Below are 12,797 nucleotides of genomic sequence, written 5' to 3'. Positions count from 1 at the left end.
TCCCATGGGAAATCAGGAACTACTTAGAGCTGAAAGTGTTACATGACAAAATCTGGTGGATGGAATTCAGCAATACTTATAAGAAAGATTATATCTTCAATATACTTATCCAAAAAGAAGAAAGATTAAAAGGAAATGAGCTATGTGTTCAACTCAAGAAGCTAAAAGAAGAGCAAGAGAGTCAAGTAAGGAAGAAATGAAATGATAAATTTATTGCTGCAGTTTGAATTGTGTTGCCCCCAAATTTATATGTTGTAGCCGTAACCCTCAATGTGGCTATATCCAGAGACAAGTCTTTAGGAAGTAAGGTTAAAACACGGTCATACTGGTGGAACCCTAACTGGATAGGACTGTGTGGCTTCCCAGGTGGCACTGGTGGTAAAGAACCCGTTTGCCAGTGCAGGAGAATTAAGAGATGCAGGTTCGATCCCAGGGTCGGGAGGATCCCATGGAGGAGGGCATGGCAACGGGCTCCACTATCCTTGCCTGGAGAATCCCATGGACAGAAGAGCCTGCAGATTACAGTCCATGGGGTTGCAAGAGTCGGACACGACTGAAGCGACTTAGCATGCGTGCATGTGGCCTCGTAAGAAGTCAGACAATACCCCTCAGTTCGTTCACACGTGGAAACTCCCCACCATCTGAGGACACAAGAAGAAGGAGACCTTATGCAAGCCAGGAAGAGAGTCCTCACTAGAACCTGACCATGCTGGCACCCAGATCTCAGACTTCTAGCCCCTAGAACTGTAAGAAGTTCCCTTACCATTCCCTTCTGTGGTACTTTATTGTGTTAACCCAAGCTAAGACTTTATGGTTTGTAGATAGGTCCTTGTACCAATTCCAATGTGTGTAAGTTTTTCTGAGAGGGAGGGGCGTGGGGGGCAGTCCCCACATGAATAGGAAATTCTTGTGACACCAGCTGGGTGCCCTGTAAGTCAACTAATTCTGGGACCATCTTCCTGGAGATGCCATCAGACTCCATAGGTGAAGGGCTTAGCCCTACAAGACCTACCCCACTGCAGATGTCAATCACAAATTCAGGTTGTTGCCAGTGCTTCTGACCCACTGGCTATAAGTCAGAGGTTCCCAAAGACCCCCCCCTCAAGGTTCAATTAAAAGGTTCACAGAACTCAGACAAACATTTTACTGACTAGGTTACCAGTTTATTAGGATATAGTCTTACAATGAGGAACAGCCAAGTGAAGAGATGCTTAGGGCAAGACCAGGGGCAAGAGCACCGAGCTTCCCTGCTCTCTGAGTGTTGCATTCTTCCCAGGTTCACCAACCTGGAAGCTCTCCAGACCGGCCTTTTTGAGTTTTTATGAAGGCCTATGGACCAAGGAGCCTGGAAGGCCACAGTCCATGGGGTCACAAAGAGTTGGACACAGCTTAGCACCTAAGCAGCCACAGTGCTTTACTAAAGTCTGGACTGATTAAGTCATTGGCCATTGGCGATTGATTCAACCTCCAGTTCCTCTCCCTCCTACCCCCAGGAGGCTGGAAGGGTTGGGAGGGTGCGTCAGGGACTGAAAGTTCCAATGCTATGTGCACGTGGTTTGTTCCCCTGGCAACCAGGCTCCATCCTTCGGCTACCTAAGGCCTTTCCAAAAGTCACCTCACTAACACAACAAATGAAAACTTTATTGTTTGATATTGTCATGAAAATTCCAAGGATTTTAGGAGCTCTGTGTCTGGAACCAGGGTGGGAATTAAATACACTTTTTAAAAGATTTTTTTGATGTGGACCTTTTTAAAAAATCTTTATTTGAATTTGTTACAGTATTGCTTCCGTTTTATGTTTTGGCTTTTTGACCGAAAGGTATGTGGGTTCTTATCTCCCCGACCAAGGTTTGAACCTGAACCACCTGCACTGGAAGGTGAGGTATCAACCACTGAACCGCCAGGGAAGTCCCTTATATTTATTTCTTTTATGACTCACAGTGTCTCTGTCCATCCCATGGTTTTCTAACAAGGATCCCTTCTAGCTAAACTGTCATAAAGGTCAAAAAATATGGACACATTACTAGAATCCCACTCTGTCATTAATAACTGTCATCAAATGGTGTGAAAAAGCCTCCCAGGACCAGCCCACTCAGGTTTCCAAGCTTCCTTTCAATCTTATCACATTCCATCACGTTCCAAAAGCACAAATGGTGTCGGCAATATATGGCTTCAGCCTTTCAGGCATCTGGTATCATCAGGCTAAGAGACAATAGCATCTCTTGCCCTCCGCCATTGGAGGTGTTCATGTAATACTAGATTTCCTTCATTATATAACCTACACACTCATTCTCTTTCCTCAGCTACTTTTCTCTTTCCTTTTATTTTTCCATTTTTACCCAAACTTTTCCACCTTTGGAAGGGACTGTAGTTTCAGCCACTGTGCTGGTCTGGATTGAAGGGAGCAATACTGGTCTAGCAAGTGCCTCTCTCAATTCCACTTCTGTTCAGATAAGTGATAGTTATATAGGCACAGAGCTAGCAGGCTGTCTTTCTCCCCAGACAGTATAGCTACGTGCCTATATGCTAAGTCGCTTCAGTCATGTCTGACTCTTTGCAACCCGCCAGACTCCTCTGTCCATGGGATTCTCCAGGCAAGAAAACTGGAGTGGGTTGCCATGCCCCGCTGCAGGGGATCTTCCCAACTCAGGGATGGAACCCTCATCTCTTATGTCCCCTGCATTGGCAGACGGGTTCTTTGCCACTAGTGCCACCTGGGAAGCCCTAGTATAGCTACACTTACTATTAATTTCAATTTTGCTGGGTTGGGTGAAGGCACAGCCTGCCCTATCAGGCCCTTAGAAATTCTGTCTGACATACGGTTAAAAACCTAGTTACAGTTCTTTGCTTATGAATCATCGCTACTTCTCATCCCTGTCATTGCAGCCCTGGTCCTCTGACCACTGCATCAAGTAAGCAGTGGGGAAAGTTCAGAAGACATAGGGAAGAAAATGAGAAGTATAGCCATAATGACCAGCGTGCTCCCTGGAGTCATACTGAGGTAGCAGATAGATGGGCCCCTGGGCTAGACAGCTGATGTTTGCCAAGTGGAGTAAAATTAATGTTTTGTTCTCAACCAGACACACCTAGGACACTCCTAGGATTAGCTTTAGTGGTAGAAGCTGAGCTTTGCTAAAGTAAAGAGATAAGATGACCGCTCCTGAGGTCAAGGAAGACTTCCCTGTCTGTCTATGCACAGGAAGGTGCCTCAGAGATCAAAAGGGCAGGGTTACCACCCCATAATAAGTGTGGACATAGATCCACAGGCCTCTGCAGTGGGATTCATCTTAGCAGAAAGTTATGCATATGTCATGGGAAGGGTCGAAGGAAAAGTCACGTGTGAAGAAACAAACAAGATAACTGGCCAAAGATATACAAAGACCCAGAAGGACTATCCTGTATCAGTGATTTGTGAGTGAGTGAAAGTTGCTCAGTCGTGTCCGACTCTTTGCAACCCCACAGACAGTAGCCCACTAAGCTCCTCCGGTCCATGGAATTCTTCAGGCAAGAATACCGGAGTGGGTTGTCATTTCCTTCTCCAGGGGATCAAACCCAGGTCTCCTGCATTGTAGGCAGATTCTTTACCATCTGAGCCACCAGGGAAGCCCATATAAGTGATTTAAATCATATTTCTCATCCCTTTACTTAACTTCCCCATTCCGGAGGCCTGCACTCCTCTCCAGGTGTGTATTTCTGCTTAGCTTCAGACTTACTGCACTCCTCCTCATTAGAGAGGATGCCCAGACCCTTTCTCTCTGGGTGTGTATTTCTGCCTAGCAGTAAATTGTTTCTCTGTGTTCTCTCCTGTACTTTGTGTTGTATCTCTCCAAGATCAATACCAGCATCCTTCCCCACCCCCTCTTCCCCAGATCCAGCAGAATAACCAAGAACTCCATCCAGTGGGACATGCTTGTAGCCCCACGCATGTTCATGTTGAGTCTGAGCACACTTTTGTGAAGGTGTTTGTTTTTATAAGTTTTCTATTGGGCTTCCCTGGAGGCTCAGTGGTAAAGAATCTACCTGCAATGCAGGAGACCCAGATTCAATCCCTCGGTCAGGAAGATCCCCCGGAGAAGGGAATGGCAACCCACTCCAGTATTCTTCCCTGGAGAAGTCCAAGGACAGAGGAGCCTGGCAGGGGTTGCAAGGAGTCAGACACAACTGAGCAGCCAACACTTTCACTTTCATTGCCTAGTTGCTATTTCTTACTGATTAAAATGATAAATCATTTTAATAAATAATTTTAATCACTTAATGATAAAAGCCTCTAATGTAGTAAGGATATCAGATTTTTCATCTTTCATATATTTTCAATTATTAAATTATCAGTTTGCCTTTATCAGTAAATTGCTTTTTAGTGTTTTAAATTATGTAAGTTTTTCATTTTTATATGCACAATTTCTCTGTTATTTCCTCTGTAGTTTCTACCTTTGGTGGAAAACCATGTCCCCAACATATATAAATGTACATTTTCTTCTAGTACATTTTTTGGTTTATTTTCTACATTTAAATGTTTAAACCATCTGAAATTTATTGAAGTCTTACATGAGGATCTAACTTTATTTTTTTCCTCACTTTCCTAGCACTAGCTATTTCCCAACAATTTGAAATGCCAATGTCACATAATAAACCCAGAATGTTGGAGTTTTCCCATCCAGAAATGTAGAAAGCAAATCTCCATTCAATGTTCTCTCTTATTGGACATCTGTAACTTTATCAATATAAACCCTACACAAATCTTTGGGTGAGTGTTTTGACAGCTAATTCTGCTTTGTTCAATTTTACAGTTTCTTGCTCTCTTTTTGTTTCATTCATTTACTCATTCTTTCAGGTGTCATTTTGAAGAGACTAACAGTCTGGGTCCTGGATTAGACATGGAGGATAAAATAGTGAAGCAGAACGCAGTGTCCCTGTTCTCATGAAGGCAGAAACAATTACACAAGCAAGTTTAATAAAGTTAGGCATTTAAAAGAGAAAAAAACACAAGATATGATGGAACACATTGTTGGAGATTCCTAATTAGTATATGGGCTTCCTTGGTGGCTCAGCAGTAAAGATTGATCTGGAATGCAGGAGATTCGGGTTCAACCCCTGGATCAGGAAGATCCCCTGGAGAAGGAAATGGCAACTCACTCCAGTATTCTTGCCTAGGAAATCCCATGGAGACAGAGAAGCCTGGTGGGCTACAGTCCATGGGGTCATAAAAGAGTCGGACGAAATTTAGCGACTAAACAACAACTGGTATATAGGCAACAGGGAAGCCTTCAAAGAAGAAATGACATTTAAGTCCAAGTATAGAGGGAAAACTGAATTAAGCCAGGTAAAACAAGTTTATTTTTAGCATATGCAACACCTCACCCACTTCATTATACATACACTTAGCAAACTAAATTGAAGGTAACTTCCCTAAGAGAAAGGAAGTTTTTTCCCTTATCTGCCAAAAACCTACAGCAAACATTATAATGAGACATGACAAAACATCAGAGCTGAACCTTTAACAACAGGAGTAAGACAAGTATGCCTGACATCACAGATCCTATTCAGCCTTAAACTGGGGCTCCAAGTGAATGCAATAAGACAGGAAAGAATAATAAAAAAACACAAGAGGTGGGAAACCAGAAACAAATGATCATTATTTGCATACTATGTGTTCGTTAGCAAAAGAAAATATATGAAACTCTACAAACAGAAGAGTTTGGCAAGATTGCTGAATAAAATTCAAAATACAAAGAGTTATCACATTCTGATATATAATCTGGATACAATTAGAAAATAAAATTTTAAGAGAAGATAGCTTCCCTGATAGCTCATCTGCTAAAGAATCTGCCTGGAATGCAGGAGACCCCAGTTTGATTCCTGGGTCAGGAAGATCCCTGGGGAAAGGGATAGGCTACCCACTCCAGCATTCTTGGGCTTCCCTGGTGGCTCAGATGGTAAAGAATCTGCTCGCAATGCTGGAGACTTGGGTTCAACCCCTGGGTTGGAAAGATCCCCTGAAGAAGGGAAAGTCTACCCGCTCCAGTATTCTTGCCTGAAGAATTCCATGGACAGAGGGGCCTGGCAAGCTACAGTCCATGGGGTTGCAAAGAGTTGGACATGACTGAGCGACTTTCACTCACTCGCTATTCAGAATCACAATAAAAATCCATTAGGTACTTAGAAATAAACTTAATAAAAGGCAAGCAAGTCCTTTATAGAGGAAAATTATACAGCTATTTAGAAAGGCACTGTGTTAGTCTCCTACATGCATGCTCAGTCCCTTAGTCCTGTCCGACTCTTTGTGACCCCATGGACTGTAGCCCACCAGACTCCTCTGTCAATGAGATTTTCCAGGCAAGAGTACTGGAGTGGGTTGCCATTCCCTTCTCCAGGGGATCTTCCCGAATCAGGGATTGAACCTGCATCTCCTGCATTGGCAGGTGGATTCTTTACCCCTGAGCCACCTGGGAGGCCCCATTAGTTTCCTGGGGCTGCCATAACAAAGAACTACAAGCTGTATGTCTTAAGATGCAATTTATTCTCTCACAGTTCTGGAGCCTGGAAGTCTGAAATCAACTTGTCAGCAGGGCCATGCTCCCTCTGAGACTCTCACCAGAATCCTTCCTTGCTGCTTCTTTGCATCTGGTGGTGACCATCCATCCTTGGCCGTCCTTGGCTTCCGGCCACATCACTCTGACCTCTGCCTCTGTTGCCACATGGCCTTCTTCCTCTGTGTCTCTGTCTTCATATGGCACTTTCCTCTTCTTATAGGGACACCAGTCATGTTGGCTTAGGGCCCACCCTGATAACTTCCATTTCAACTTACTTAGATCTACAAAAGTCTTATTTCCAAATAAGTCCCCACTCTCAGGTAGCAAAGGGTAGAACTTCAAAATGTCTTTTGGGGAGACACAATTTAACTCACAACAGGCATAAACATGTGTGCATAAACAAACCTACACATTTCATTTGTTCATTTATCATATTTATGAATGAAAAACACAGTACTGTAAAGATAAAATTTCTTACCATTAGTCAATAAATTCCAAGTATTTTCAAACAAAATCCCAATAGGATCACGTGTAGATATGGATTTTGTATATGTTAATAAGTTATTTCTGAATTTCACATGGAGTTATGGAAACAAAGTGACATAAACTTTGCTCTTTGAGAAAAGAAAAGAAAATGTGTAATCTGAAAAACTAGTCTCCCTTTAAGAAATAAATTTAAAGAAAAATTTTATTGGAGTATAGTTGCTTTACAATGGTGTGTTCATTTCTTCTGTATAGCAAAATGAATCAGCTATATGTATACATATATCCCATCTTTTTTGGATTTCTTCCTGTTTTGATCACCACAGAGCACTGAATAGTTTCCTGTGCTATCCACAGGTTTTCATTAGTTATCTATTTATACAGAGTATCAATAGTGTATATATGTCAAATCTCAATCTTCCAGTTTATCCCATCCACCCTGCTTTCCCCCTTGTCATCCATACATTTGTTCTCTATGTCTGTGTCTCTATTTCTGCTTTGCATATAAGATCATAAGATTTTTTAATTAAACAGAAAAATTAAAATAAATTTCTTAGTCTGAAAATTATTTCATTTATTCAGGTACTTTGATATAAAGTCTTTCCGTATTCTGATAAGAAAGCTAAACTGACAACTTTATGGACTAATCAAGGAGCTTAGGTTTGTTGATATTAAACTAAGATGAATTCTCAAGTAGGAATATTACAAGTATAAACACATGTGACTTTATAATCTGATCTCCATCATAAGTGACAGGTTTGAGCCTGTGTATTTTCCTGCCCTTCCATGTACAAAGAAAAGAAGTCCCTAGCTGTGAAGTAATTTTTAAAACACAGTATGTCTTTACCTATGTGAAAGGTAAATATTTACATGTGCATGAATGTTGAAATGTGCAAAATACATTTTCTATAATTATGAGAAGCCATAAAACGTGACTCATGTAGGAGAAAGTAATGACTGTTACCAGTGAACTCATTTCCGATGGACTCACTGCGTTTTTAAAAACCTTTTTATTTTACAATAATTTCAGAATTACAGATGGGCATCAGGATAGCACCAAGTTCCCTCATACCCTTCATGCAGTTTCCCCTAAGGCTGACAACTTACATGAAACAGGGTTCATGTGTCAAAACAGAGAAGCTAATTTTGCTGCAACACTACCAACTAAACCGCATATTTCATTTGTATTTCACTATTTTTCCACTAATATTCTTTTCCTGTTCCAGTAGCCAATTGTGTTGCATTTTATTGGCATGTCCTCTTCATCTCTTCTGGTCTGTGCATTGAAGGAGGTCATTGAGAGGTTGTGACCACTGGTGACCCTGGAGCTGGACTCTGACAATTGGAGGCTCCTCACCCCCATCCCTGTCCTTGGAATGTATGTTCTACTCACTGTTCCCACAGTTGGAGCCTTTTTCAAGGATTCAGCCTCGAGAGAGTAATGTGTTGTTGAGGCCGTCTGGAGGGTATACATAACTAAGCCCCTTTAGGGTCTCTAAATAAACCTTTAAGATTCTAGAGGGCAGATGTAAAGATTTACTCCCATTGTGGCCACTGCAGACAAGGCTTGTAAATTTCCTTGCTTAATACACCAGCCACCCACCAATCTGGAGTGGCAGCCTCTTTCTCTCCTCTTTCCTTGCCCTCTGTGCATGGGACTATTTTCAAATTTCAGCCCAGGGGAACTTCGGAGGCTGTGAGCCAACACTGAAGAAATTTCTCAATCTTCTCTTGTCTTTCATGACCTTAACACTTTTGAAGAACACCAGATGGGCATTGGGTTTCCCAGGTGGCACTAGGGGTAAAGAACCCACCTGCCAATGCAGGAGACGTGAGAGATGAGGGTTTGATCCCTGGGTCAGAAAGATCCCCTGGAGGAGGGCATGGCAACCCACTCCAGTATTCTTGCCTGGAGAATGCCTTGGGCAGAGGAGCCTGGTGGGCTACAGTCTACAGGGTCACAATGAGTCGTACATGACTGAAGTGACTTAGCACGCACACACAGATGGATGTTATGTAGAATGCCCCTCAATTTGGGATTTTTTTTTTTCTCATGATCAGTTTGGGATTATGGCTTTGGAAGAAGAAGACCACAAAAGTAAAGCACTCTCCTGGTCACACCCCATCAAGGGCACGGGACAGCACCATGACTTCCTGGTGATAGTTACCTTGAAAACAAGATTCACAAGGTGTCTGCCAGATTCTCTGCTGTAAAGTCATTTTCTTTCTCTTTCTAAACTGTTTTAGAAGTGAGTGACTAAGTCCAGGCCATACTCAAAAGAAGAGCCATTAAGTTTCACTTCCTGGAGGGAGGACTATCAAAGATTATGCAAACGTATGTTAAAACCAGTACAATAATTAATAATTATTTGGGGGGAGATATTTGAGGTTATGCAAATATCCTTTTTCTCTTTAAAGTTCCAACCACTAATTTTAGCATTCAGCAGGGGCTGTTACCTGCAGCAGTTATTACTGTGGTGGTTATAATAGTAATTTTTCTATTTCTCTCATTTTTTTAACCTTTATTAATTGGAATTTTCATCTATGAAGACTTATCCTTTTTCTTCCGTTTATTTGTTTATTCAGTTGCTTATGTACATCAGGATGAACTCATGGTCATTTATTTTATTCTTTGATCTACACAATCAGTATAATCCTGTATAACTGTAATTTATTTTGTTGTTGAAAATGTTCCAACTTTATTCACTGGGAGTTCTTTCATGCTGATTTCCTGTGTCCTTTGTACTTGCTCTCACATTTGTTTATTGTTGTTGTTTGACATTTCCTTACTTCTTTCTGACCACTTCAAGATGCTCCAGGCTCAACTGTCTGTCTATATATGTACGTGTGTGTGTATGTATGCATGTATGTATCTATCTCTATTTGTAAACATTTATATTTATATTTATAAATATATATATTTATGTAAGTAAAGATATGTTTTCAAAGAGATATGTATGAATATAATATATATATATATATATATATATATACACACACACATACATAAGTGTACATGCTCAGTCACTTCAGTCATGTCTGACCCTTTGTGACCCTATGGACTGTAGCCCGCCAGGCTACTCTGTCCATGGGATTCTCCAGGCAAGAATAGTGGAATAGGTTACCATTTCCTTCTCCAGGATATCTTCCTGACCCAGGGATTAAAACTGCATCTCCTGCATCTCCTACACTGCAGGTGGATTCTTTACTGCTGAGCCACCAGGGAAGCCCATTTATATACATATATATATATATATATGTATATACACATATGTATATATATATTTTACAAATAGAGATAAATATATATTTATATATGTTTTTTACAAGTTCAGTTCAGTTCAGTTAGTCGCTCAGTTGTCCAACTCTTTGTGACCCCATGAACCACAGCACGCCAGGCCTCCCTGTCCATCACCAACTGCGGAAGTCTACCCAAACCCATGTCCACTGAGTCAGTGTTGCCATCCAACCATCTCATCCTCTGTCGTAATGTCTCTGCTTTTTAATATGTAATGTCTCTGCTTTTTAATATGCTATCTAGGCTGGTCATAACTTTCCTTCCAAGGAATAAGCATCTTTTAATTTCATGGCTGCAATCACCATCTGCAGTGATTTTGGAGCCCAGAAAAATAAAGTCAGCCACTGTTTCCACTGTTTCCCCATCTATTTGCCGTGAAGTGATGGGACTGGATGCATGATCTTAGTTTTCTGAATGTTGAGCTTTAAGCCAACCTTTTCACTCTCTTCTTTCACTTTCATCAAGAGGCTCTTTAGTTCTTCACTTTCTGCCATAAGGGTGGTGCCATCTGCATATCTGAGGTTATTTTTACAAATAGAGATATATAAATACATGTCTTAGATATATATTTTAAATATATATCTATTTTACAAACCTATTTGTAAAATGAAGTGAAAGTTAAAGTCGCTCAGTCATGTCTGACTCTTTGCAACCCCATGGACATGGAATTTCTCCAGGACAGAATACTGGAGTGGGTAGCCTGTCCCTCCTCCAGGGGATCTTCCCAACCCAGGGATCAAACCCAGGTCTCCCACATTGCAGGTGGATTCTTTACCAGCTGAGCCACAAGGGAAGCTCAAGAATACTGGAGTGGGTAGCCTATCCCTTCTGCAGGTGATCTTCCCAACCCAGGAATTGAACCGAGGTCTCCTGTATTGCAGGCAGATTCTTTACCAGCAAAGCCAGGAACAATACCCCCTTACTCAAGAAAGCATCAGCCTTTTTGCTTTATTAAGGCTTTCAACTGATTGGAGAAGGCCTGGCTTAGGGAGGGCAATCTGCTTCATTCATTCTACTGATTCACATGTTAGTCTCATCCAGAAACACCCCTATGGGAATACCCAGAATAATGTTTGAGAAAATATCTGGGCACCCTGTGGCCAGTCCAATTGGACCATAAAATTAACCATCACATCGCTAATGTAAAATAAATTATCCAGCTTTTACTCTCAGCTCCTCTCAACCTCTCTGTCAACCAATTCCTCATATAAACTTTGAAATTTTGGACTTATCATTGCTAAATCAATATTTTAACAATATATCTTCCTTGCTATTACATGTGTTTCCCATCTATGTCTATATAATCACACATTCTCAATGCATACTATGTTGAACTTCAATTATTCATTCCAGTCCTTTTATATTCCCTATACTTGAGGTATTTCAACTTGATTCTTGGTTTTCTGGAATATATTGTTCCACAGGGTTTGAACTTCTAACTGGGGGCCAGAACCTGGCAGAGTGCCCAATTAAATATAGTCTGCTTTTATATAAAAGACAATGACTGGTTGTTGCTCTGGACACAAAGGATACTCCAGCCATGATTAGATCCAAATAAGTAAACAAACCCAGTACATTTTTCATAAGAATATAGAAATGTACCAAAATGCAATTCATTCAGCCCACCAGTAAATAACACAATTATAACACATCTTCATGTTCTATTGTTTTATGGTTTTGTAATTACAAAATGAAATATGAATACATGGTAGTGAATTTAGCAAAAAATAAATCCAAGAAGGCAGATGTAATTGGAAGCTTCTCTATTAACAAATACTGAACTTACAAATTCTCATAGATACCATGAAAGCTACTTTTCAAAGTCAAAATTTGTTGAGTCTACCGCTGGCTGATGATGTGATCCTGTTTACCCTGATCCTTTTGGGCCCTCTCAGCCTACACTGTACTTCCCATGTTTCGACTTGGTGTGGAGCTAGTTTTCAAGTATTATTGAAACCATCGTATCCAATAAATAGAAAAGCAGCAGCTGGGATATTGAAAAAGTTGCTAAGAAAGGGCACATGATTAAAAAAGAATAGAAGAGATTTCTGGAAATAAAAAGCAAGAGAAGAAAAAAAAAAGCAAGAGAAGGAAGAAGGTGGTATGCGTGTATGGCATGAATTGAGAGTGTGAGTGATTTTGTGAGAATGAATTGTGCAAGATAAGAAGAGAACTGTGACTATGAAATCCAGTGTATTCATCAATAAGAGTGAAGTTAAGTCAGAAAGAGAAAAACAAATATTGTATATTAACACTTCATGGGGAATAGACAGGGAAACAGTGGAAACAGTGTCAGACTTTATTTTGGGGGGCTCCAAAATCACTGCAGGTGGTGATTGCAGCCATGAAATTAAAAGACGCTTACTCCTTGGAAGGAAAGTTATGACCAACCTAGACAGCATATTAAAAAGCAGAGACATTACTTTGCCAACAAAGGTCCATCTAGTCAAGGCTATGGTTTTTCCAGTGGTCATATGGATGTGAGA

Source organism: Dama dama, chromosome 10 (genome assembly GCF_033118175.1).
Source record: "Dama dama isolate Ldn47 chromosome 10, ASM3311817v1, whole genome shotgun sequence".
Lineage (NCBI taxonomy): Eukaryota > Metazoa > Chordata > Mammalia > Artiodactyla > Cervidae > Dama > Dama dama.
Note: the sequence above shows the minus strand (reverse complement) of the source record.